Source organism: Meles meles, unplaced genomic scaffold (genome assembly GCF_922984935.1).
Source record: "Meles meles unplaced genomic scaffold, mMelMel3.1 paternal haplotype, whole genome shotgun sequence".
NCBI lineage: Eukaryota > Metazoa > Chordata > Mammalia > Carnivora > Mustelidae > Meles > Meles meles.
The window spans coordinates 225,405-248,607 of record NW_025721148.1 but is presented as its reverse complement, the minus strand read 5'-3'; positions in this window follow the sequence as shown (position 1 = coordinate 248,607).

The window sequence follows — 23,203 nt, the reverse complement described above, 5'->3', positions numbered from 1 at the left end:
AACATGCTCACTGGATCCCATTCTTCAGAATCATTTGAGGATGAGCTTAATCCCCAGCCAGAGACTGAACATTCCTAGTTTAATGTTGTGGTAGAATATGACAGATTTATACATTATTCTGACATAATAAAATGCAAAGAGATGAAGTGTTTTATTTACACAGTAACCTCTTATTTCAACAGTTCAGTCATGGTTACATAGACTTTCTTGGCCTTGTCAGAAATGGCCTCAGGAGGCATGGCCATGCCTTGCAGAGCAGCCTCCACCCTTCAAAGACAGGAGATCCAGGCCATAATGTCATGAAGGGAAAAAAACGACAACACAAACAAATAAGAAACAAAACCAGGAGACCTGGGACCATCCACTGCTCTAGGGCTTCCATCTTCCTCTGTTTGGATGCAGAAGTCACAGAGTAAATGTTGAATGAACCCCTTTTCAGGTTCGTCATTCACTCAACAAACATGGCTGATAATTGCTTCAGGAAACATTGTGTTCCCTCTAGGAGATATAAGGAAGTGACATAAAGGTGAAAGGGGGTGCTGTTCTGCACTCAAGGGGAAGGCAGCCTTGGGAGAGAACCACACAAATACTTAAATTCAATGTGCTATGCCCTTCAGTAGACAACACACTGGTTATTAGAGAGGAGGACACAGAGAAGAGATTAAACTAACCTTGGGGTAGTCAAGAAAGCTTTAGAGAATCATTCTAACTGAAAATCATTACGGCTCTCTTACACCAAACTTATGACTTCAGAAGAGAAGATAAGGAAAGATATGGTACTTTCTCTTCTAACCAGTGTTCTGGACGTAATATTGGAGGGCACAGAATCCTTGGCTATGAATCCTTGGGAAATTTGAAAAGTGTGTGAGCACATAGAGAGATGCTGGCTCCCACACTCTTCCAGAATAGGACCAGGCCTTGGCATGGGGTGAAATGGGAGTCACCCTAGATAACGCCATTCTTATTTACTAGAGCAAAGTGTATCCTTCCATATGGGTTTTCTTGTATATCTGGATAGGAGAATGTAGATGAAAAAAAACACCTTCTTCATCACCAACATGGAGAAAATGAGGAGATGGTTTGCTCCAAGGTTTTTTACCCACTCCCCATCCCGTTTTGAGAGAAAGGAGAAAAAGCAGACCTCATTCTAAAGTAAGGCCTCATTACTCAAACTGTGACTGATGCACCAGCAGCATGAGCATCACCTGGAAGCTCTTTAAAGATGCAGAATCTTGGGACATCTGGGTGGCTCAGTTGTTAAACATCTGCCTTCATCTCGGGTCATGATCCTAGCGTCCTGGGATCCAGCACCACATCAGGCTCCTGCTTCTTCCCTCTGCCCCTGCTTGTGTTCCCTCTCTCATGGTGCCTCTCTCTGTCAAATAAATGAAATCTTTAAAAGAGAAAGGAAGGGAAGAAGGAAGGAAGGAAGGGAGGGAGGGAGAAAAAGAAAAGAAAGAAAAAGAAATGCAGAATCTTGGGTCCCAGCCCCAAATGACTTCATCAGAAGGGGCAGCTTAACAGGATGCACAGGTGATTAGATTTGTACGCATGTTAAAGTTTGAGAAGCCCCACTCTAGACCAGCATGGTGGCTGAATATTGGAATCACCTCAATATCCTTTTAAAGCACTGATCCCACCCCCAGGAATTCTGATTTAAATGGCCTGGCTTCCTAAGTGATTCCAAATGTGAGTGAAGGTAGTAAAGCACATGGGAGCCTCTTGTTCCCTATAAGAACCTCTGAAATTGCAGAGGGTCTGGGTGTTGCTGACATGGAATGGATACGGAGAGCTCCTGGGAATCCGGCAAACCAGCTGCCCCTTCTCCATACAGGTAGGAGCTGGGACCAAGCCTGGCTCTTCATATTCAGGGGCCTGACCTTATCCTTACTCCTATACTCATGAAGGCTACTCACTATGCATCTCAGTATGTGGAATCCATGTAGAAATTCATTATGGTAGCTCAGAACCTTAAGCCCAGAATGTTCCTAAGTGTTTCCTAAATGTATGCCTAAGTGTTTTGCTCATCCTCAAGCAAATCATTTGTGTTCAGGATAGGGTCCTGTGCCGTAGAATGTAATAAAAGGAGAAAGGTTGTCCAGGAAATTTAGGGGCCTAAAATCATAAAGCATGAAACAAACAAAATAAACCCAAAAGAAGTTATCCAAAGGAAGCAGCACCCAGTGAACCCCAGCCTTGAGTCAGCACAGGGGAGGCCCAGCCCCTTCTAGGGGAGCCTGATTAAGGATCAGGCTCAGGTGCTGGGCTGGGCTGTGTGTGCTGCTGCTTCTCGTCCCAAGACCAAGTTTTGTTTGTTTGTTTGTTTTTGGTTTTTTTTATTTTTTAAATTTGTTTATTTTCAGCGTGACCGTGTTCATTGTTTTTGTACCACACCCAGTGCTCCATGCAGTACGTGCCCTCCCTATTACCCACCACCTGGTTCCTCAACCTCCCACCCCCCCCCCCCCGCCCCTTCAACAACCTCTGGTTGTTTTTCAGAGTCCATAGTCTCTCATGGTTCATCTCCCCTTCCAGTTTCCCTCAACTCCCTCTCCTCTCCTTCTCCCCATGTCCTCCATTATTTGTTATGCTCCACAAATAAGTGAGACCATATGATACTTGATTCTCTCTGCTTGACTTATTTCCCTCAGCATAATCTCTTCCATGTTGCTACATGTCCCGTCCATGTTGCTACAAAAGTTGGGTATTCATCCTTTCTGATGGAGGCATAATACTCCATTGTGTATATGTACCACATCTTCCTTATCCATTCATCCATTGAAGGGCATCTTGGTTCTTTCCACAGTTTGGCGACCGTGGTCATTGCTGCAATAAACATTGGGGTACAGATGGCTCTTCTTTTCACTACATCTGTATCTTTGGGGTAAATACCCAGCAGTGCAATTGCATGGTCATAGGGAAGCTCTATTCTTAATTTCTTGAGGAATATCCACCCTGTTCTCCAAAGTGGCTGCACTAACTTGCATTCCCACCAACAGTGTAAGAGGGTTCCCCTTTCTCCACATCCTCTCCAACACACGTTTCCTGTCTTGCTAATTTTGGCCATTCTAACTGGTGTCAGGTGGTATCTCAATGTAGTTTTAATTTGAATCTCCCTGATGGCTAGTGATGATGAACATTTTTTCATGTGTCTGATAGCCATTTGTATGTCTTCATTGGAGAAGTGTCTGTTCATATCTTCTGCCCATTTTTTGATATGATTATCTGTTTTGTGTGTGTTGAGTTTGAGGAATTCTTTATAGATCCTGGATATCAACCTTTTGTCTGTACTGTCATTTGAGTTTTAATAGCAACTTCCCTTCACTGGCTGCTTAAACTCCCCCCCCACCACCACCACCATGGCTGGAAAGAAGTGTCACATTTTACTTGCTCCCCAGCCTTTGTCCCCCCCCGCTCCCAGAGAAGGTTTGCACATGTGGAGGGGACCCTGTGAGCCACCTCCAGCCTAGGGTGACTATTGTAAGGGAACTTTCAGCTCCTCTCCTTGCAACACTATGAAGTGCCTCGGGAAACCCAGGACTCAGACAACTGCTTTTCTTTGCCTCTTTGCCTGCTTTTTTTGAAGATTCTGCAAGCAGGGCATGGCCAACTTTATAACAACAGCTATGCTGGGTGAGTAGAGTGACTTTCGTTTCCTGTGTGACTTTTAGTTGGATAAGGGGGCTGGTTTGCTCTTGAGTCTGCCTCAGATATTTTTTCTTATCTGTGATTTTTTTTAAAGATTTTATTTATTTATTTGACACAGAAAGAGAGATCACAAGTAGGCAGAGAGACAGGCAGAGAGAGAGGGGGAAACAGGCTCCCCACTGAGCATAGAGCCCGATGTGGGGCTCGATCCCAGGACCCTGAGACCATGACCTGAGCCGAAGGCAGAGGCTTAACCCTCTGAGCCACTCAGGCGCCCCCTTATCTGTGATTTTTATGTGAATCTGTACACTTCACCCTCACCTAAGTAAGCATGTGTGCGGTTCCCAGCTCTTGGGTCGAGCTCACTGAGAGAATGCGGCGGTCGTAAGTCTAGCTTTTCACACTTTTTATAGTGTGCCACCCTCCACTGTGGACCAGTGTTAAATGGGATTCTGTCCTTGACGTGGCCAGTATTTATAGTATCTGCGTAAGAAGGATGCTGTTGTACCATGTGAATTATGACCTGAAAACTAGAGCTTCTCCTTCAGGATTGTAGAGAGAAAGGGTTGAAATTCACCAGTGATTAAGACCAGAGTGTGTCTTTGTTTGTGTGTTTGTTAGCCTGCATAGTGGTTATTAGAAAGATTTTAAAATCTGAGCCATGCAAATGAGCCAGCTCAAAATAAGCCGAATAAAAATAGTCAACAGTAAAATTGGGTGTTTTTTTCAGAAGGGAAGAATGTAGAAGGGGAAAAAACAATTAGTCCCCTCTCCCCCCTCCCTGTGTCTGTAGTTTAGGGTACCTAGTGTTTGCCTTTTTTTTTTTTAAAGATTTTATTTATTTATTTGACAGAGAGAGATCACAAGTAGATAGAGAGGCAGGCAGAGAGAGAGAGAGAGAGGGAAGCAGGCTCGCTGCTGAGCAGACAGCCCGATGCGGGACTCGATCCCAGGACCCTGAGATCATGACCTGAGCTGAAGGCAGCGGCTTAACCCACTGAGCCACCCAGGCGCCTCTTGTTTTTGTCTTTCTTAAGGAGGCACAGGACTGTGTAAGAAGCAGTGTGCAGGGACACCTGGGTGGCTCAGTGGGTTAAAGCCTCTGCCTTCAGCTCTGGTCATGATCCCAGAGTCCTGGGATCTAGCCCTGCATCAGGCTCTCTGCCTAGTGGGAAGCCTGCTTTCTCTCTCTCTCTCTCTCTCTCTCTCTCTCTCTCTCTGCCTGCCTCTCTGCCTACTGGTGATCTCTGTCAAATAAATAAAATAAAAAATTAAAAAAAAAAAAAAAGAAACAGTGTGCGACTCTGCACCTCTTCTCCCAAAGGCTTGCTGTGGACTCTACAACATTTGTTTTACTCAGATTTGCAGGGGGTCATTCTTTGAATCTGGAAATTATATTACTGCATTTTAAATCAGGAAGAACCTTAAATAGCTCATCTAATTCAATTCCTTTTTTTTTTTAATATTTTTTTAAAGATTTTTTATTTACTTATTTGACAGAGAGAGATCACAAGTAGGCAGAGAGGCAGGCAGAGAGAGGGAAGCAGGCTTGCTGCTGAGCAGAGAGCCCGATGCGGGACTCGATCCCAGGACCCTGAGATCATGACCTGAGCCGAAGGCAGCGGCTTTAACCACTGAGCCACCCAGGCGCCCCTAATTCAATTCCTTTTTATAGAGGAGGAAAACCAGGGTCTTAAATCTTTATCTTTCTGTAACTATCAATTGAGGAAAACTTTCCCCTAGGTGTGTCCAGTGTGTTAAGGCATAGTTGTTCTTACTAGGAATAATGTAAAGAAGAACTTATAAGTATGACCCTGGAAAGAGAAATACTTCCCTTTTGTCTCCTAAAGAATCTAGTGCTGGGGCACCTGGGTGGCTCAGTAGGTGTGTCCCCCACCCCCTTTGCCTGCCTCTCTGCCTACTTGTGATCTCCCTCTGTCCAATAAATAAAATTTTAAAAAATAATAAAGAATCTAGGCCCTGCCTTTACTGTTTCTCCTGAATATGGTGCTTACAGGGAAAACTTAAACAAAACAATACAAAAAAACCTGTCCTCAGTTGTGGGGACAATACGATGGCAGAGGAGGTATTGGGGGAGATAAGGGCTATGGATGGTAATACAATCCTGATTTTTCCACCCCTGTGTTCCAGGGAGAAAGAGAAAGGGGCGAACATCAGAAGGGTTGCTTATCAGTCTCCTAAACACACAGGGTTCAGGCTTCACATCCTGTCATTCGTCATGCCTTTGGAGATCTGGACAAAGGAGCCATGATTCATGACTGGTATTGGCCCCACTGTGGAGTTTACAGACTCTCCTGTCTGGTGTCGGGCCATGTGATAATCACAGATCACAGGTTTAGACACACTGTGTGACCTAGGACCACACTGCTCCACTCAGCTGGGGCCCTGTTCTTAATTATTTCAGTGTGTGGTGCTTGATGATGACCAAATTTAGCAGACCTGCTTCAGCGGAGCAGGTGCAGGCACTTAGCTAAGCACCATGTAGAAGAAACGGAGCCAATGGCAGTAATTTCTCCTTCTAGAATTTGCTGCAACTGTAACTTTTCTGGAGGAAGCTGCACTATTTTTCTGTTCTGCAATGGAAGCATTGCTGTTTTCCCTTTGGCTGTGACATAATAAGTCAGTCCCAAATGTATAAATTACCAGATGTGTGAAAGTTGGAGAAAAAAGCTGAAACATTTGAGAAACTGAAGATCAACAGGTAAGGCGATCTTCAGTTTCTCAAATGTTTCAGCTACCATCACTGTAGAAGCCTAAAGCTTCTTTAAAACCAGAAGTGTCTGAGCACATTCCCACCAGAAATGAGGGATTTTAACTTCATCTTACTAAATAGGCCATTCTCTCATCACGAAAGACAGAAATGCTGCTTATGTTTGGGATTCCTTTGTTTGCTTCCTTTAGGAACTCCTTTCTGCCTGTCTCGTTCTTGAGTAAGAACCTGATGGCATGACATGGTGGCATAGTTACTTCGTGTAATCTTTGTTGCCAATTCAAGGTTAAAATTCTAAACCACCTCACTTTTTCTCCTTTAATAGGTTTAGGCTTGTTAATTATGGAGCGGCCCCATTTCTTGCATTTTGGTAAAAACAATTTTGTAGGTCTTTATCAACAATATAATGCAGTTATGGGTATCCCCATTTTACAGTTAAGCTAAATGAAGTACAACTGGGTAATCCAACTTCAGAGCTAACTAACCAAGGTCATTGTAAGGGCACAGTTGGGATTCTAACCTAGCTCTGCTTGACTGGACAAACTACTTCCTATTCCATCACTCGCTTAAGATACAGAAGATAATTGGTCTTAAGGAAAACTGAAAGTTTAATCTTGTTTGGGGAACTGATAGTTTCAGGGTAATAAAGAAGTGGATTATGTAGCTAAAACTGGAAGTCTAATTGTGGTTCCCTTCTCTAGGTGATGAGTCACTGATGGTGAATCCTCATTAGAAAAGCAGGCAGACAACACAAGGGATGGAAAGTGGAAGATGAGTAAAAACAAAGTAGCACAGGAACTGGCCATGGGTGTGTGCCTTCATTCATTCAACAAGTAATATTACTCTGTGCCAAAAACATGAACCAACAGAGTCCATGCCCTCTGATAGCTCGGTTTAGTAAATAACCCCACACATAACATTAGTATACAGTGTATAAATGTTGGGTGGAACGAAGAGACCATGAGGATCTGCACCAAGAAGTGTGGAGTGGAAATTTATTCCACGCCTCGCCTGTTCTGATCACTCAGCCCTGCTATAGCTCAGCTGGGGAGGAGCGTGAACATGCTTCCTGACACTAGGGTTCCTTGTTGGACTTGAGCCCAGTGGTACTGGATGTGCCCACTGAGGACTGGAACACTCCTTCCTCACTCAGCCCTGTACATGCTGAAGAATCCTTTCCTGTCACTGTGTGGTCATTTCAGGGGAGCAACTCTAAGGACTGCCTTTGTCCCATGACCATAGGTATGTATGTGCAAGGCTGATTATGGCCCACTAGACAGCTGGTGCATGCTGAATAGTCAGTGTCCATGCAGGATCCACACCCCCATCCTTAACCCTGTTGCCCCCATACCCATACCGTATATCCCTACCTTGGTTTACTAGTCCTTCATGGAAAAGGGATATGGAAAATTAGGAATGGAAGGGAACAGGATTTTTTTTTTTTTTAAGAAGGCAGTTTGGTCCTTGAAATCTTTATCCAAAGAGACCCCAAATCAGGATGTGACCTATTGAAAAGCAGACAACTATGAGAAATACGGTGACTCAGAACAGCTTGAACTTCAGTGACATCATATTTGTTTTCCAACTTACCACTCTGCTGCTGAGAGACAGAGGAAGAGCCAGCTTTTTATTTTCATCCTCCAAGGGTGGCTTCCTTTTAGAGTCTAACTTTTAGAAACCCAGAGCTAGAGTTCAAGAGCACAGGGTGGTCATTGGAATCTGAGTTGAGTTCTATGGTGGTAGTTAAAACTCCTTTCAGGTAAGATGGCTCAAAATCCCTGTTTGCCTGAGACTGGCGTGGTTCTCACCTGCTCTTCTGGCCTAGTAATTGGCAATACACCATTTCAGTCTGAGCAGAGTCCTGATTTAGATCGTAAATCATGGATTCAGCCTTACTCACTGTGTTTCCTTCTTTAATAAGCATTGTTTCGAGTATTCAGCTACCTTCTTATTTCAAGACTGCAAATTTAGTTCCTTACTATCTTCCTATAGAAAGTCTCCTCCTTGTCCTCTCTCTCTTCTCCCTTGCATAGCCACCAGTCATATTCAGTATTTCCTTATCATAGCCCAAATTAAGGTGGCTTTCTCCTAACGGCGGCTCTACCTCTCTACTCCATTCTCATTCTAAATGATCTTACTAAAATAAGCCTTTGCATGTGTTACTCCCTTGCTCAAAAATCTACTTTGTCTTCCTATTGCTAACTACATCAAATCCAGAATCCTTTGCTTGGGTTTCAAGGCCTCTATAATCAGACTCTATGGTTCTCCTGTCTCTATTTCACTCTTTTTCAGCCTTGAGACTCCTCTGTAGTCCAGAGAAAGGGAACGCTTCAGACTTGACCCATCTTTAACAAAAGAAGGCAGGCCCCATTCATCATAAGGGCCTAAAGCAAGAATGAGCCATCTCAGATCATGAATGAGAGATTGGAATGTGTGAGCTAGAGGGGCATTAGGGAATTATGAAATATGTACAGTAGGTTTTAAGTTTGGTTTTTAAACCCATTCTTCACAAGTCAGTGTGGTTTATAGAATAGTTCTTCAGTGTTGTCTGGAAAGTTCCTTTGAGGTCTTGGCCCTTACTAATGGGAGAATAATTTAAGTTTTCCTTATGCACTAGCTCAAAGGGCAACTCCTAAGTGCTGATTATGAGGTGTTTATTCCAAAAGCTTTATTCCCCACAGTCTTTTCTGTGTGTTGAGGCCTCCTGCTTTGCTTGGTAAAAGCATACAATGCTGTAGGTCTCTATTTCCTCTGACCTGAACTCCCAGGCAGGCATAGGGATCCGCATTCCCTCTGCCACTGAGCTAGGAGAAAGAGGAGTGTTTTATCTGCTTCTGGGCCACTTCTTGGAGCCCAGTCTGATAATGAAGACTTTATTTTATGGCACCAGGATACATTCTGGGTAATACCGTTAAACATGGTCACTTCCACTTCCTGAAAAGTAGTGAAGGATGTTACTATTCCATAATTTTATATTGTGAAAGCTACAAATGCATAAGTCTTTTAGTCTGTGTAAATGGAACTGCTGATCAGAAAATAAAGTTGTCTTGTGAACTGTTCTAGTCTTCACTATGATCCCTCAGTAGATAACTGGTTCATAGGATTAGAATTTGCTTTGCCAAACAAATACCTTTTCCAGTCTGCCTCTGGGCATTAGTTCCTTAATAAAGTGGAATGTAGAATATGAAGTTTTCAAGTAGCTTGTTCTGGGTAGTATAGTAAATTTCATAAATTATTTTATTAAAGGTTCAAGCAAACTTTAAAATGGCTTCAACAAAATTACCATCTCCCCAGTGTACTTTGAAAATAATAAAATATTAGTATTTTTTGCTAAGAATACTGTTGGGTTGTGGGTTTGCTGGTTTGTTTTTGTTTGTTCTTTTTCTATAACAACCCCAAATCTCAATGGTTTGAACAAGAAATTTCTTTCTCATGTAGAAATACAAGCAGGTATAGTTGGTAGTGCCAGAGAAATGAACTCTGTCCTGTGTCTCTACCATGCTCAACACTCAACTCCCAAATGTGGTTCAGTGAGTCTAGCTCTTGAGGTCCGACCAGCAGGACCATGGAAAGTGTTGGTCCCTCTCCTTTAAGAGAAAAATCCTTCACCATCACTCCCTACTGGCCAGAGTTAGATAGATTTAGATGCATGGGAGGCTATGAAATAATGGCTGGGAATGGTGAGTATGGCTTGGGGGAAACATACTAGGAAATAACTAGCAGCTTCTCTCAGTGGTCACTCTGACATTTAATGATTACCAATCTACTTTCCCTTCTATTTCATTCTCCTATAGAAGCAATCCATCCAAATGGGCTTTTAGAATTGTGTACTTGACACAGATTCAAAATGTGTATTTTTATTCTGTAAGTGGTATTTAAGTCATAGAATCAGAAAACAAAGACCACAAAATTAGAGCTCAGTCCCTTTCTTTAATACACGAGGAAGCAGAACTCAAAACAAAAAATTTGCAGAGCTGGTGGAGTGGGACTAAAACCCAGGTCAGCTGAGTTTGAAGTAGTCCTTATAGTTAACAACACTGTTTGGTGAATCCAGAAATCTTACTCTTTCTTATTCCTTAGGGTTATTGGGGATGAAATAAAATGACTTCTCAGCCTTGGCAAGGCTGAGAAGTGTTTAATGAGGGAGGATTTAATTTCATTTCTATAAATATTTGTAGCATATCTGGCCCTCTGCTAGTCTGGGACTACAGATAAAAGAGCAGCCTATGTGCATGGGGTGATTAGATGCTTGTCAAGAATTTAAAAAAAAAATCATTATCTAGATTACTTTCTTTCCCTGCTCCCCAAGGAAAATTTCCTTTCCCATCATTGAGAAGGGAAGACTTGAAGGCTAATAATTGGGGACAAAAGACTGGGATATTATAGTGATCATGGTAATAACATGGTAGAGCCTGGTTTCTGGCAGTAACAATCAAAGGGAAAGGACGGAACCAATTAAAGAAATACTTAACAGGTAGAATTTTCACAATTGGGTAACTGAAGAGGAGACAAAGGAGGAAATAGTGTAAAATGATTCTTAGGATTAATAGAACTGAGCTCTTTGCAGAGAGGGTAAGTAGTGCTTCAGCTCTGTGTAGTTTGAGGGATTTATAAAGTACCCAACTGGATAGATGGCTCTGAAGCTCAAGATATCTAGACTGTGGAATTGATTCCAGGAACTGATGTATGCCTTCTTAAAACCATCGAGTGTAGGATGGGGAATCTAGGAAGCACTCATTACATTAAAAATAAAGAACTCAAACCAGGATAGAACAATGGGGGAAGGGAGAGCCAGAGAAACTAGTAGAAAGTACTAGAAAGAAACCCAGGAGAGTAAGATCCAAGAAAGGTGAGGCCAGTCACATTAAATATGACAAAGTGATATCCATTGGCTTGGCCATTCAAGATCTCAGTTGTATTATCATCAGAGGTGCTTTTAGTGAAATGGTGAGGGAAATCCAGAGCAGGGTCGTTTGAAGAACAAATGGGATGTGAGGACATTAGCGGTGAGTGTAGACCATAATTTAAAGAAGCTTATCCATGAAGTCGGAGTGGAGAGTTGATAAATAGTTGAAAGGGTTTTGTTCTTGTTTTTACTACTTAAGATAGGGGAGTATGACCATGTTTTATGCCAGGTGGTAGGAAAAAGAATAAGACTATAGATAAGAAATGGAGTTAGGTGTCTGAAGAGAGAGGAAGCTAGCTGGCCTCTCTCCTAAACAAACAAACAAACAAAACAAAACAAAAACCTAGCCCTATGAAGACATAGTAGATAAAGGACCTTATAAAAGATGATTTATCAGTTTTCTTTTTTTTAAAGATTTTATTTATTTATTTGACAGACAGAGATCACAAGTAGGCAGAGAGAGAGGAAGGGAAGCAGGCTCCCTGCTAAGCAGAGAGCCCAATGCAGAGCTTGATCCCGGGACCCTGGGATCATGACCTGAGCAGAAGGATGAGGCTTTAACCCACTGAGCCATCCAGGCGTCGCTCAGTTTTGTTTTCTTAAACTTAAATTTTAGAGTTACTGTACAGAGGATTCCTACACATTGCTTCCTCTAATGTTACCAAATCTCTTACAAAATTTATAAATTGGAATATAATATCGGTGTTAAGTATATTATTATGTCTAATATTAGTTGGAAAGTCTCTCATGTAGATAACCTATTACAAAACTGATTACCTTTCATCTTCCTGGGAAATTAAAAGTTCTGTTAAAATGTCTTCACGTTGTCTGAGCCAAATGAATGGGCTTCCCTTTTCCCTCCTCCTGTCAATTCCCTCAGGACTGGAGGTACACCATCCTCTCCATCTTTCCAGTCCCATCTTCCCTCATCGTACCACACTTACCAAGTACCAGCCAAACCAACGTATGCCTTACCACCAATCCTATGTTCCAGGCAGGGTTAGGAATCTCCAAAGCAGAGAGCAGAAGAGTCTCTGCCTCTTGAGGGCTTTTTTAAAAAATCTTTAAAATTCAATTTAGTTAACATACTATATTAGTTTCAGGGATAGAATCTTATGATTCATCAATTGCACTTAACACCCAGTGCTTTTTTTTTCCTTAAGATTTTATTTATTTGACAGACAGAGATCACAAGTAGGCAGAGAGGCAGGCAGAGAGAGAGGAGGAAGCAGGCTGTCCGCAGAGCAGAGAGCCCAATGCGGGGCTCGATCCCAGAACCCTGGGATCATGACCTGAGCTGAAGGCAGAGGCTTTAACCCACTGAGCCACCAAGGCGCCCCACACCCAGTGCTCTTTACATCAAGGGCTCTGTTTAATACCCATCATCCAATTATCCTTTCCCTCCAGCAACCTTGAGGGCTTTGATCTTAATCCAGTGATCTAAACTGGGGCAGGGGAGAAGGGGGGAGAATGTAAATGCAACTACATTAGATCAACAACCCTCTTCCTACTCTTGACTTTTGACACACACAGTGTGTATTTGTATAGCATTTCAGTCTTAGATTGAGGGTTGCTAAATGTTACAACTAGGGTATCACATTTTATCACCAGATGAGCTTATTTTTGCACTTAAAGAATCTGACAACCTATACAGGTGACCTCATTTGCCATATTTTCACATCCCTCCTCTATCTTTTAGATTTCCATCTTAATGGGACTAATTTATGAATCCTCTAAATGTCTAAGTTCCTATTTGTGATTTTTGTGGACATAATGAAGACACAAGGTTTCTAGTAAGAGACTATAATAGGACTGACCATATCAATCATGTTTCCATGGAAGGTATATAATGTGTGTATGATGTAGTAGCAATACATTTGGCATCAAAATTGCTAAACATATGGAAGGTTAGAGGGATTTGGGACAACCCTGTATAGCAGGCTGTTTGGAGTAAAAACTTGCTGCTGGAAACTGTATTCTATGCCCTTGACTTACAGGGCAGAAAGGAGGACACAGGAAGAACTGGGCTCCCCTATAGGAGTTTTAAGGCCTCTATGTGTCAGGAAAAGGGAATGACTGCAAGTGACAAGTAGGAAATCCTCTTAATATAATATCAGATAGAAAGACTACTTCAGCATTTCAGAGAGAAGTATAGTCTGACTGGTTTTTCCTCTGCCCTAAATGAGGGTGTTTATTCCCTTAGAATATAGTTGGCCTTCACAGCAGCTGTTCTGAAACTCTGCAGTTACTTAAAGCTCTTACTCTACCTCACTCTCCTTCCTTACTACCCCTGACCCCAAACTTTTTACTAATAAAACCAAAGATGTGTGTCCTTAAGATGGAGTCAATGTGGTGTATGGCCTGAGTTATCTTGTCTTCCATCCTCTCTGACTCAATCTATATGAGTCCCAGGCCCACCTCTCTTTCCAAGACAATATCTCCTTTATCAAGTCAACACTAATTTTTCCCCCAAAGTATAGTTGATGGTTACATTAGTTTCAGGTGTACAACATAGCGATTTGACAAGTTTATACCTTATGCTAAGTTCACCACAAGTGTAGCTGTCATCACAGAATCTATTACAGAATCTATTACAATATCATTGACTATTACCCTATGCTGTTCCTGTCATCCCCGTGACTTACTCATTCCGTAACCGGAAGTCCATATCTCCCACTCCCTTTCACTCCTTACGCCCCTTCCCCTACCCATCTCTGCTCTGGCAACCTTCTATGTGTTGTCTGTATTTGAGTCTGTTTCTGTTGATTTTATTTTTTAGATTCCACACATAAATGAAATCATATGGTCTTTCTCTAATTTAATTCACTTAGCATAATAACATTTAGGTCTATCCAAGTTGTTGTAAATGGCGGGATCTCCTCCCTTTTTTACAATTGAATAATATCCGTGTGTGTATGTGTGTGCATGTCTGTGTGTGTGTGTGTGTGTACAACATCTTTATTCATCTATTGGTAGACACTTGTTGTTTCCATATTTTGCCTACTGTAAATAATGCTGTAATAACATACGGATGCCTATATATTTTCAAATTATTGTGTTTGTTTTCTTTGAGTATATCTCTAGTAGAATTACCAGATCTTATGGTTAATTAAGTTAATTAACTTAATTTTTATTAACTTTTTGAGAAACCTCGATTGTGGCTGCACCAGTCTACATTCCCACCAACAGTGCAAGAGGGTTCCCTTTTCTCCACATTCTCACCAACACTTGTTTTACCTTTTTGATTTTAGACAATGTGACACATATTAGGGGGTATCTCACTGTGGTTTTGATTTGCATTTTCCTGATTAGTGATGTTGAACATCTTTTCATGTGTCTATTGGCCACCTGCTGTCACCTTTGGAAAATGTATATTCGGGTTCTCTGCCAATTTCTAATCAGATCATTAGATTTTGGGTTTTTTGGTTTGTTTGTTTGTTTTGATAAGTTGTATTCTTAGCGGGTTACTATTTAAACTATGTAATCGAAGTTATCCTGTACAAGTTTCTCCTCCCATTCAGTAGGTTGACTTTTCATTTTGTGTTTCCTTTGCTGTGCTAAGCTCTTTATTTTGGTGTAGTCCTGATGGTTTATTTTGCTTTTGTTTCCCTTGCCTTAGGAGACCTATCTAGAAAAATATTGCTAAGACTGATATCAAAGAAATTACCACCTATATTTTCTCCTAGGATTTTTATGGCTGCAGGTCTCACATTTAGGTCTTCAAACCATTTTAGTTTATTTCTGTGTATAAGAAGGTGGCCCATTTCATTCTTTCACACGTCGAGGACCAGTTTTACAGTACCGTTTGAAAACATTGTCTGTTTCCCATTGCATATGCTTTTCTCCTTTGTCCTAGACTAATTGACCATATAAGGGTGGGTTTATTTCTGTGTTCTGTTTTGTTCCATTGATCTCATGTCTGTTTTTATGCCATTGCCATACTGTTTTGAGCACTATAGTTCTGTATCATATCTTGAAAACTGAGATTGTAGTATCTCTAGTTTTGTTCAAGATTGCATTGGCTTCTTGGGGTCATTTGTGGTTCTACAAACTTTAGTATGCAAGTTCTGTGAAAAATGTTGTTGGCATGTTGATCGGGATTGCACTGAATCTGTAGATTGCTTTGGGTATTATAGATACTTTAACAGTGTTTTTCCAATTCATGAGCATGGAGTATCTTTGCATTTGTTCATGTTGTCTTTGGTTTCTTCAGGGTCTTACAGTTTTCAGAGAATAGGTCTTTCACCTCAATTAAACTTATTCCTAGGCATTTTATTCTTTGGTGCAAGTCAACACTATTTGAGTGCCTACCATGTGCCCAATGGTATTTTAAAGTCTAGAAATGCAGAAATTTAGGTGCTAGGAATTACAGCACTGCTTTAAGGCAACAAAACTGTCCCTCATGGGATTTATATCTTAATGGATGATAAAAAAAAAATCACCATAGTGTTAAGATATGATAGGGGTTATGAAGGTACAGCATAGACCAGGAATAGAGTGTCAGGAGAAAAAATGAGAAGAACAAACCGAGGCCAAGAGCCATGTGACTATCTGGGGGTAGAAATTTCCATGCAGAAGAAATAGCAAGTGGGATGGGAGCTTGTTGGCCATATCTCTGGACAAGGCTTCTCAGACCAGAAGCACCAGCATCACCTGGGAATGTCACAGAAATGCAGACTCTCAGGCTACACATGTTCCTGCCCACAACCCCCTCCGCATAAGGAACTCCAGGGGTGGACCTAGCAAGAAAGGCTTTAACAAGCCTTTCAGGTAATGTGAGCTTAAAGTTTGAGAACCCTGTGGTTCTCATGACATGGCTGGAGCAGAGTTATTGAAGGGAATAGTTACTCTCTTTTTCTGCTCCTCCCCTGCAGAAAAAATAAATAAATAAATAAATAAATAAATCCTTTATTTCCTTTTTCTTTACAGTGCAAAACATCCCCCAAATCCCCTCCACCTGCTCCTCTGGGCCTTTGTCTCTGTGGCATGCATTTCTGGGGAATCCCTCCTTCTCCCTCTCTGGAGCCTGCCTGCCTTTCATGAGCTAGTTCAAACATCACTCCTCAGGTGGGAGTTCCTTGATCCCACCAACAGCTGTCATTGCTCCCCACTCTGTGATCCCATAGTACTGTATCTGTCCTTTTTTACGATCACAACCGACTGCTGGGTATTAATAGCTTTTTGTGGCTGTCCTATCTTTGGTATTCCAGGAAGAAAGTTGTTTTACAAGCAAATTGAGAGTAAGGTGCTAGATCTTACTCTTCTTTTATATTCTCCCAGTGCCCAGATAGTATTTGGGAGATTTGGTAAAAGTTTAGAAGGATGTGAGGGAAGGGCGGGAGAAGGCAGGCAAGGGAGGAAATGAATACATTAGGAATCAAACTTCTGACATTTGCAGGCAGTTTCACCAGACTAGATTTCATAAAAATAAAGATGGTAGTGAGAACTAGAGGCCATTTGCCCCTCAGGCCTGCAGGGAGGATGTGGGGAATATTGAAAGCTACCAGCTGTATGTACCTATGTGCGATCTATCCCACCCTCTTGTCACTTTCTCCCTGCTCAATGCATTTCATGTATCACTCCAATGATTACCCAATTTTGGTCTCAGATACTTTCCTTCTCATGCTCTTCGGACTGCTTTGAACAGTATTGTACCTCATTATGGGCCCAACAACTGGTAGGTCAGTTCTTTCTAAAAAAGGGAACCTTGTAAGAAAAAGATGGATGGTAAAGTGGAATTATTACCAATTCAACCATCTCCCCCCAAATTTAGTACTTCTAAGCCAACTAATATAAAGATGCAAAATCTGTATTTGCAATCTCATTTCTAGAACAGCAAGATACCTAAAAGGACTTGAGAATGGAAAATATTTAACCAAGGTTTTTATATTTACACATACTGCTTGCTTATAGATTATTCACAGCTTCTGGTAAAAAAAAAAAATACGTCTTTAAATATTACTCATAAGATTGTTCTCTTCATTCATAGTGTAATGGAAGCCAGTTTTTCACGTCACCCAACCTGAAAATGTTAACTTCAAAAAAAGAGAAACGGCCAAAGTGGGGCCCATGAAAATCGTACACCCTAAAGGGTGAGACCTGTAAACTCTCATTAACTACTATGACCATTAAAGGACAACATGGTCCTTGTTTCTTAGTTCAAGTGGCAAGTCATAGCTCCCAAACTTTGTGGAACACCTTATATACTTAACCAGTTGTTTTATTTATTTTTATTTTTATCTATTTTTTTAAAAGATTTTATTTATTTGACAGAGAGAGATCACAAGCAGGCAGAGAGGCAGGCAGGGAGAGAGAGGAGGAAGCAGGCTCCCTACCAAGCAGAGAGCCCGATGTGGGGCTGATCCCAGCACCCTGGGACCATGACTGGAGCCGAAAGCAGAGGCTTTAACCCACTGAGCCACCCAGGCGCCCCATTAACCAATTGTTTTAAATCCGATTCTGCGAAGCTTCTGAGGATGCCCATATAATACTTTGACTAAGGCTTGGATGCCTGCCTTTTTTTGCCACTAACAGAAGCAAATGGTTTTCCATGTTTATTTTCCAGAACATCACTTGCCTTCTTCCAAAGCTCTCAGAATGCTCTCCTGTAGCACTTACCAATTTACAATGTCATTGTTTAATTGTGTTTTCTTCCTGACTAACATGTATATTCACTGGAAATAAAGAACCTCATCCACTTCAAGTTCAATCTCTACTCAAACTAATACCTGTTTTATTATTGTTATCTTTCCACCCACAGAAGTTGAGCCACACTAAGTTGCCAATATTAAATGTTTTCTCTAAAATAACAGCAGTTTCATATGCTTCAACCTCATAAAAGCTTTAACTAACTGAAAAATGACTTTTTTTTCATGCTGTGGAAATACTAGCTGTTTACATGCAGATTTTCCATTGAAATACCAAGATGTATCAAGTTTACAGTGTATTGCCAGAGCTTCTCGAGCTTTAATGTGCAAAGGAATCACCAGAGGATCTTGTTAACAGGCAGATTCTGCTTCAGGAGGGTTGGGGGTAGGACCTGACATTCTGCATTTTTAACAAGCTCCCAGGTGGGGCTGATGCTGTGGTTCATGGGTCACCCTTGGAATAACAAGTGTTTGGACTGCAGGATGAGGAGTCAAGATGTAAAACCTAGATCTGCCACCAGCGATTTGACTTTGTCACTTAATCTTTCTAGGCCTTACTTTCTGTAGGGTCCAGGGGTTCAAGTAGGTGGTCTATTACTTCCAAGTCTAATGTGGATGACCTGCGAAGGTCATGTTTACCTAAGTGATTAGAGAGTTCATACAGCACAGGGGTCAGGAGCACCAGCTCCAGCCTCAAATCGCCTGGGGTAGCATCCCAGCTTTTTCACTTACCCTATGACCTTTGAGAGTTAATCTCTCTGTGCTTCAGTTTCCCCCATCTGTAAAATTGAACTAATACTAAATGTATATACGTAAAGTGCTGAGGACAGACCCTGAGACAGACACATAAACTCCAACATAAGCTATTTTCAACACTAATATTCTCTGCAGTTTAATTTCTAAGAAGCATTCCTAAGGGAATTATCTGAAGTGTGGGCAAAGACTTAAAGTAGATGGATAGATGTTTATCACCAATTTTATAAAAATGTGGAACACTACATCTAGGTTCAACAAGAAGGGTTACTTATATATTATGAAATCTGTGCCCATTATAAATGCCTACTATATTAGTGCTCAAGATACAATATGAAATGTTAAGAAAACCAGACACAAAACTGCATTAACAGCTTATGTTCATGATTCCTTACAAATGATATGGTTAGCTATCTGGTGGGGGGAAATGCTCTAAAATATTAAGTGATTATTATGACCAAGAGACAGCATTAGGGGGTCTTGTTTTCTTCCTACATTATTTACTAATTCTACATGAGGAATGAACAACTTTTGTATTCAGAGAAATTTTTAAAATGTGTAAACCCCATGGTATCCCCCCCTCCAAAAGTCAACACTATTGCAAGGATTTCAGCTTCTGTTATGCCAAGTGTTCCAGAAGCATTGCAAATATGAATCAGAAGCCAGTAATTTAATAATACAGCACTCAATACCAAACTAATGACTGAAAAGAAAAACAAACGCGCTCAATTTTTTAGTTCTGAGCAAAATTTGAGATTGAGTATTCTAACGAAGCATTAAATGGCCAAAGTGGCTGCCTTGCTATGTGTCCCATAGATACCAAGGAAACTAGAAAACACAGGAGCAGGGTTTATGACTTTGCAGGTTGGCAAAATACCAGGCACAACCAGCATCATGCTGTTGTGTTGTTTAAGTAGATTTTCAAATAGAAATTCTGTGGTTGCCATACCACACTACAAATAAATTTGTATTTCGATCTTTTTTCATTCGAAAGTTAATACAATGAGTCAGGACATGCATTTGAAATGACTAGAGGGAGACTCCATTATGCTTATAGTCTGTTCCTCTATTACATATATTTTTCCGAGACTGAGCTAACCCATTATGTCTTGAAGAAAGTCCAGAAAAATATTTGCTAGCAGTTTCCTACACCATCAATTTCTTTTTAAAGCTACCGTAGCAGTGATAATCAGAACCTAGTCCAGGTTGAACATTAAAGGTTATTTCATCTTGTCTCTGTGGGGCATGTGTTGAAAGGAAAGTTTGTCTGCATAAATTTTCTGTTGCTACTCCACTGTCTGATAAAACTCCACATCCCTAATTTTTATTTGACTTCTCAGTACTTTGAACTTCTCACTTTTTGAGTAGATTTCACCTCTGATCTATGAATGCGTGATTATCTCCCTCACCAGGAACTTCAACCTGGAAACTAGAAAAAGAACTGAATAAAACCACTTTTCAATCACCTGCAAATCATTTTTCTTTGCCCCTCTCTCATACATTCTAGAACCTTGACTAAAGAGACCTCTGCCTTTAAACACAGGCTTTTGCTTAAAGAATATTGCAAAAGAATATTGCAAAAGATTAGCTTTGCAGCTAACTTTGTGGCTGATTGTCCTGTAACTCTGGATAAGTCTGTCACCCAGAAAAAAAAAAAAAAGATATAACAGATCTCAAACATTTTCTCATCCTTTAATTTTGTGTATGTTTTGTAATATAATATAGGATAATAAATAGAACTGTAGATAACTCAAATGCTGGAGTCCACTTTACCTGTTGGGGTATGTTCCAAGGCCCCCAGTGAGGCCTGGAACTACAGATAGCACTGAACCCATTATATATATGCATACCGTGATAAATTTCGATATATGTTAGGCACAATAAGAGGTGAACAATAACAGAACAATTATATATATAGTATATTATGACAAGTTAGGTGAGTGTGGTCTCTCAAAATGTTGTGTACTGTACTCCCTCTTCTTGTGATGTGAGATGACATCCCTACGTGATACCTTGAAGTGGGGTTTACCTAGGCATTGTGAAGGCAGCATTAGAATATTACTGATTTATCTGATAATTTGGTGGGAGGATTATCTGCTTCAAGACCAGATGACTGCAGGTAACTGGAATCATGGAGAAGGGTCGGAGCAGGGCAGAAGGGATGGGGGGAGGGCTACTGTATGTAGAAACCAGGAGTACTCACAACAGTCAATCATGGAGCTTTGAAAATGGAAGGTGGCGATCTCAAAGTTCCATTAAGTCAGCCAACAACAGCCTATACAGAGACCAGTATTCACTTATCAAATTCTCATTGAGCACCTATATGTCCCAAGTTCCAGTGTTAAGAATATAAAGGACTAGAAATTAGGAAGGCAAAGCACTTATTCTTGTGAAGCCCATATTTTCATAAGGGAGATAGATAATATATAAGTGAACAAACAGTAACAATTAGATTCGTACAGTGGGTATGATGTAAAATGCTGTGACTTTCATTTCGAATGTTTGTCTATGCACCTAGCATAGTGCTAAGTATTCCACAAGAAATGTGGTTCGTGCTTTCAGTGAGTTTGTGCTGAAGTCCAGGTGGCAGACATTAATTAGAACTGTAATTGTTATAAAGGAGAAGTAGCACAGAGTGCTACTTACTCAGGAAAAACTATTAAGGCAGAGGTCTTTCTGAGGATGTTGTTCAAGGCAGGACTTTGAATGATGCCGATTTCCTAGAAGCAGCTATTCTAGCAAATGGCAGCTGGTGAGAAATGTGCTGTCTCCAAGTAGGGGATAAGGAACAAGGGGTATGTTATGCTTCTTCTGATCACAGATTATTTTTAACCAGTTTTAAAGGAAAATCTAGCCTGATAGGTTACTGTCGAGTACCTGAGACTTTACAAAGTACTTTCTCATGAACTCTCTCAGGTGTTCCTCACCTACAGTAACTTACAAGGAAGTGCTTTAAATTCTGCTGTAAATAAAGCAAGACATGAGCCTTTCCTAAACTCGGTTTCTAAACTATAGAACTGGATGTGATTCTCCCATTATAGGGTACACCCGAGATTGTGAATGGTACTCAGTAGAGCTCTTTGCCTGGTACACAGAATTTTCTGAATATTAGCTATTGACTTTAAAAGGCAGCTGAACTGCTGTGAGTTTGCTACAGTGCTGCAGAGGGAAGGCTGGAAGGAAGACAAAAGGAACAAGATGTGATCAGCATGTGAGGTTTACCAAAGGCAACACTCCCACCTGAGGAAATCAGACCCAAATGCCAAGAGACTCGATAGGCAGAGAACAGATGGCTATGGGAGAACCTTGTTTAGGAGGAAATGCACCTCCCATTCAATAGGCTTCAAACACAAGAATCTTCAAAACGGGGTGGAAAAAATATCACTGCTATTTTTTTTTCTTTTGTGTATTTTGTATCCATTTTTTTGAGAAAACCATATTCAGGGATATTAATCCTTTGTTAAAAGTCTGTCATGTATATGATATAATTTGTCTTTTGACTTTTTCTGTCAGGCAAAAGACAATATAAACAATTTTAATGGTTATAAAGTCAACTTTACCTTAATTCTTCCTCCTTTGTTGCAGTTTTGGATATATCTTGTTTAAAATGTCAAGTAGCTCTTCCACTCAATTATACAATGTTATTTTTTTCCCCCTTCTGGCTTTGCTGTCTTTGGACCTTACATGGAATTTTCTTTGTACCTGGTGTGAGGAGGAACATTATTTTATCCTAGAGGGCCTTTTACAGAAATGGGCAGACAAAGAGCCAACATACACAAAAAGGTATAGTTCATTCCCAGAGAAATGCAAATTAAAGCAACAAAAAGCTATTTTTCAAATAGAAGATTGATCATTTTTCAATTTTTTGGAGTTTCACTAATGTTGATGAGGCTGTAGAAAAAAACCAACTCACAGGGATAATGGAAATGTGAAATTGCTACTAACTCCTCAGAAAATAATCCCGCAGAATCTAGTAAGAGTTCTGATTCTTGCACCTTTGCATAAATCAATCTTACTCATAGAAATCATCTGTCCAAAAAGTTAGCGCGTGTAAGGGCCTGGTTAGCCAGAGGGAGCCATTTCATTGCAAGCTTGGATTGACCCTGCCCCACCCGGAGGAATTTACTTGCAAACCCCGGATATAGGGGCGGGCCAGGCTGGATGGAGACATCCAATCAGTGGGGTGCGCATATATTTGCTATGGTGAATTGGAATTCAATTGGCCACCTGTATTGCTGTCCGAGCATGACTGTGCAGGTTTCCCTGTATGCTGCAATTTCATTGGCCATCTGTGTGTGGGCTGGGCTCAACCACCTCTATAAAGCTTAGTCTGGGCTGCAGCGTGGGGGTAGTCGTCAACCGGGAGCGGCCTCGTCGACCGGGAGCGGCCTCGTCGACCGGGAGCGGCCTCGTCGACCGGGAGCGGCCTCGTCGACCGGGAGCGGCCTCGTCGACCGGGAGCGGCCTCGTCGACCGGGAGCGGCCTCGTCGACCGGGAGCGGCCTCGTCGACCGGGAG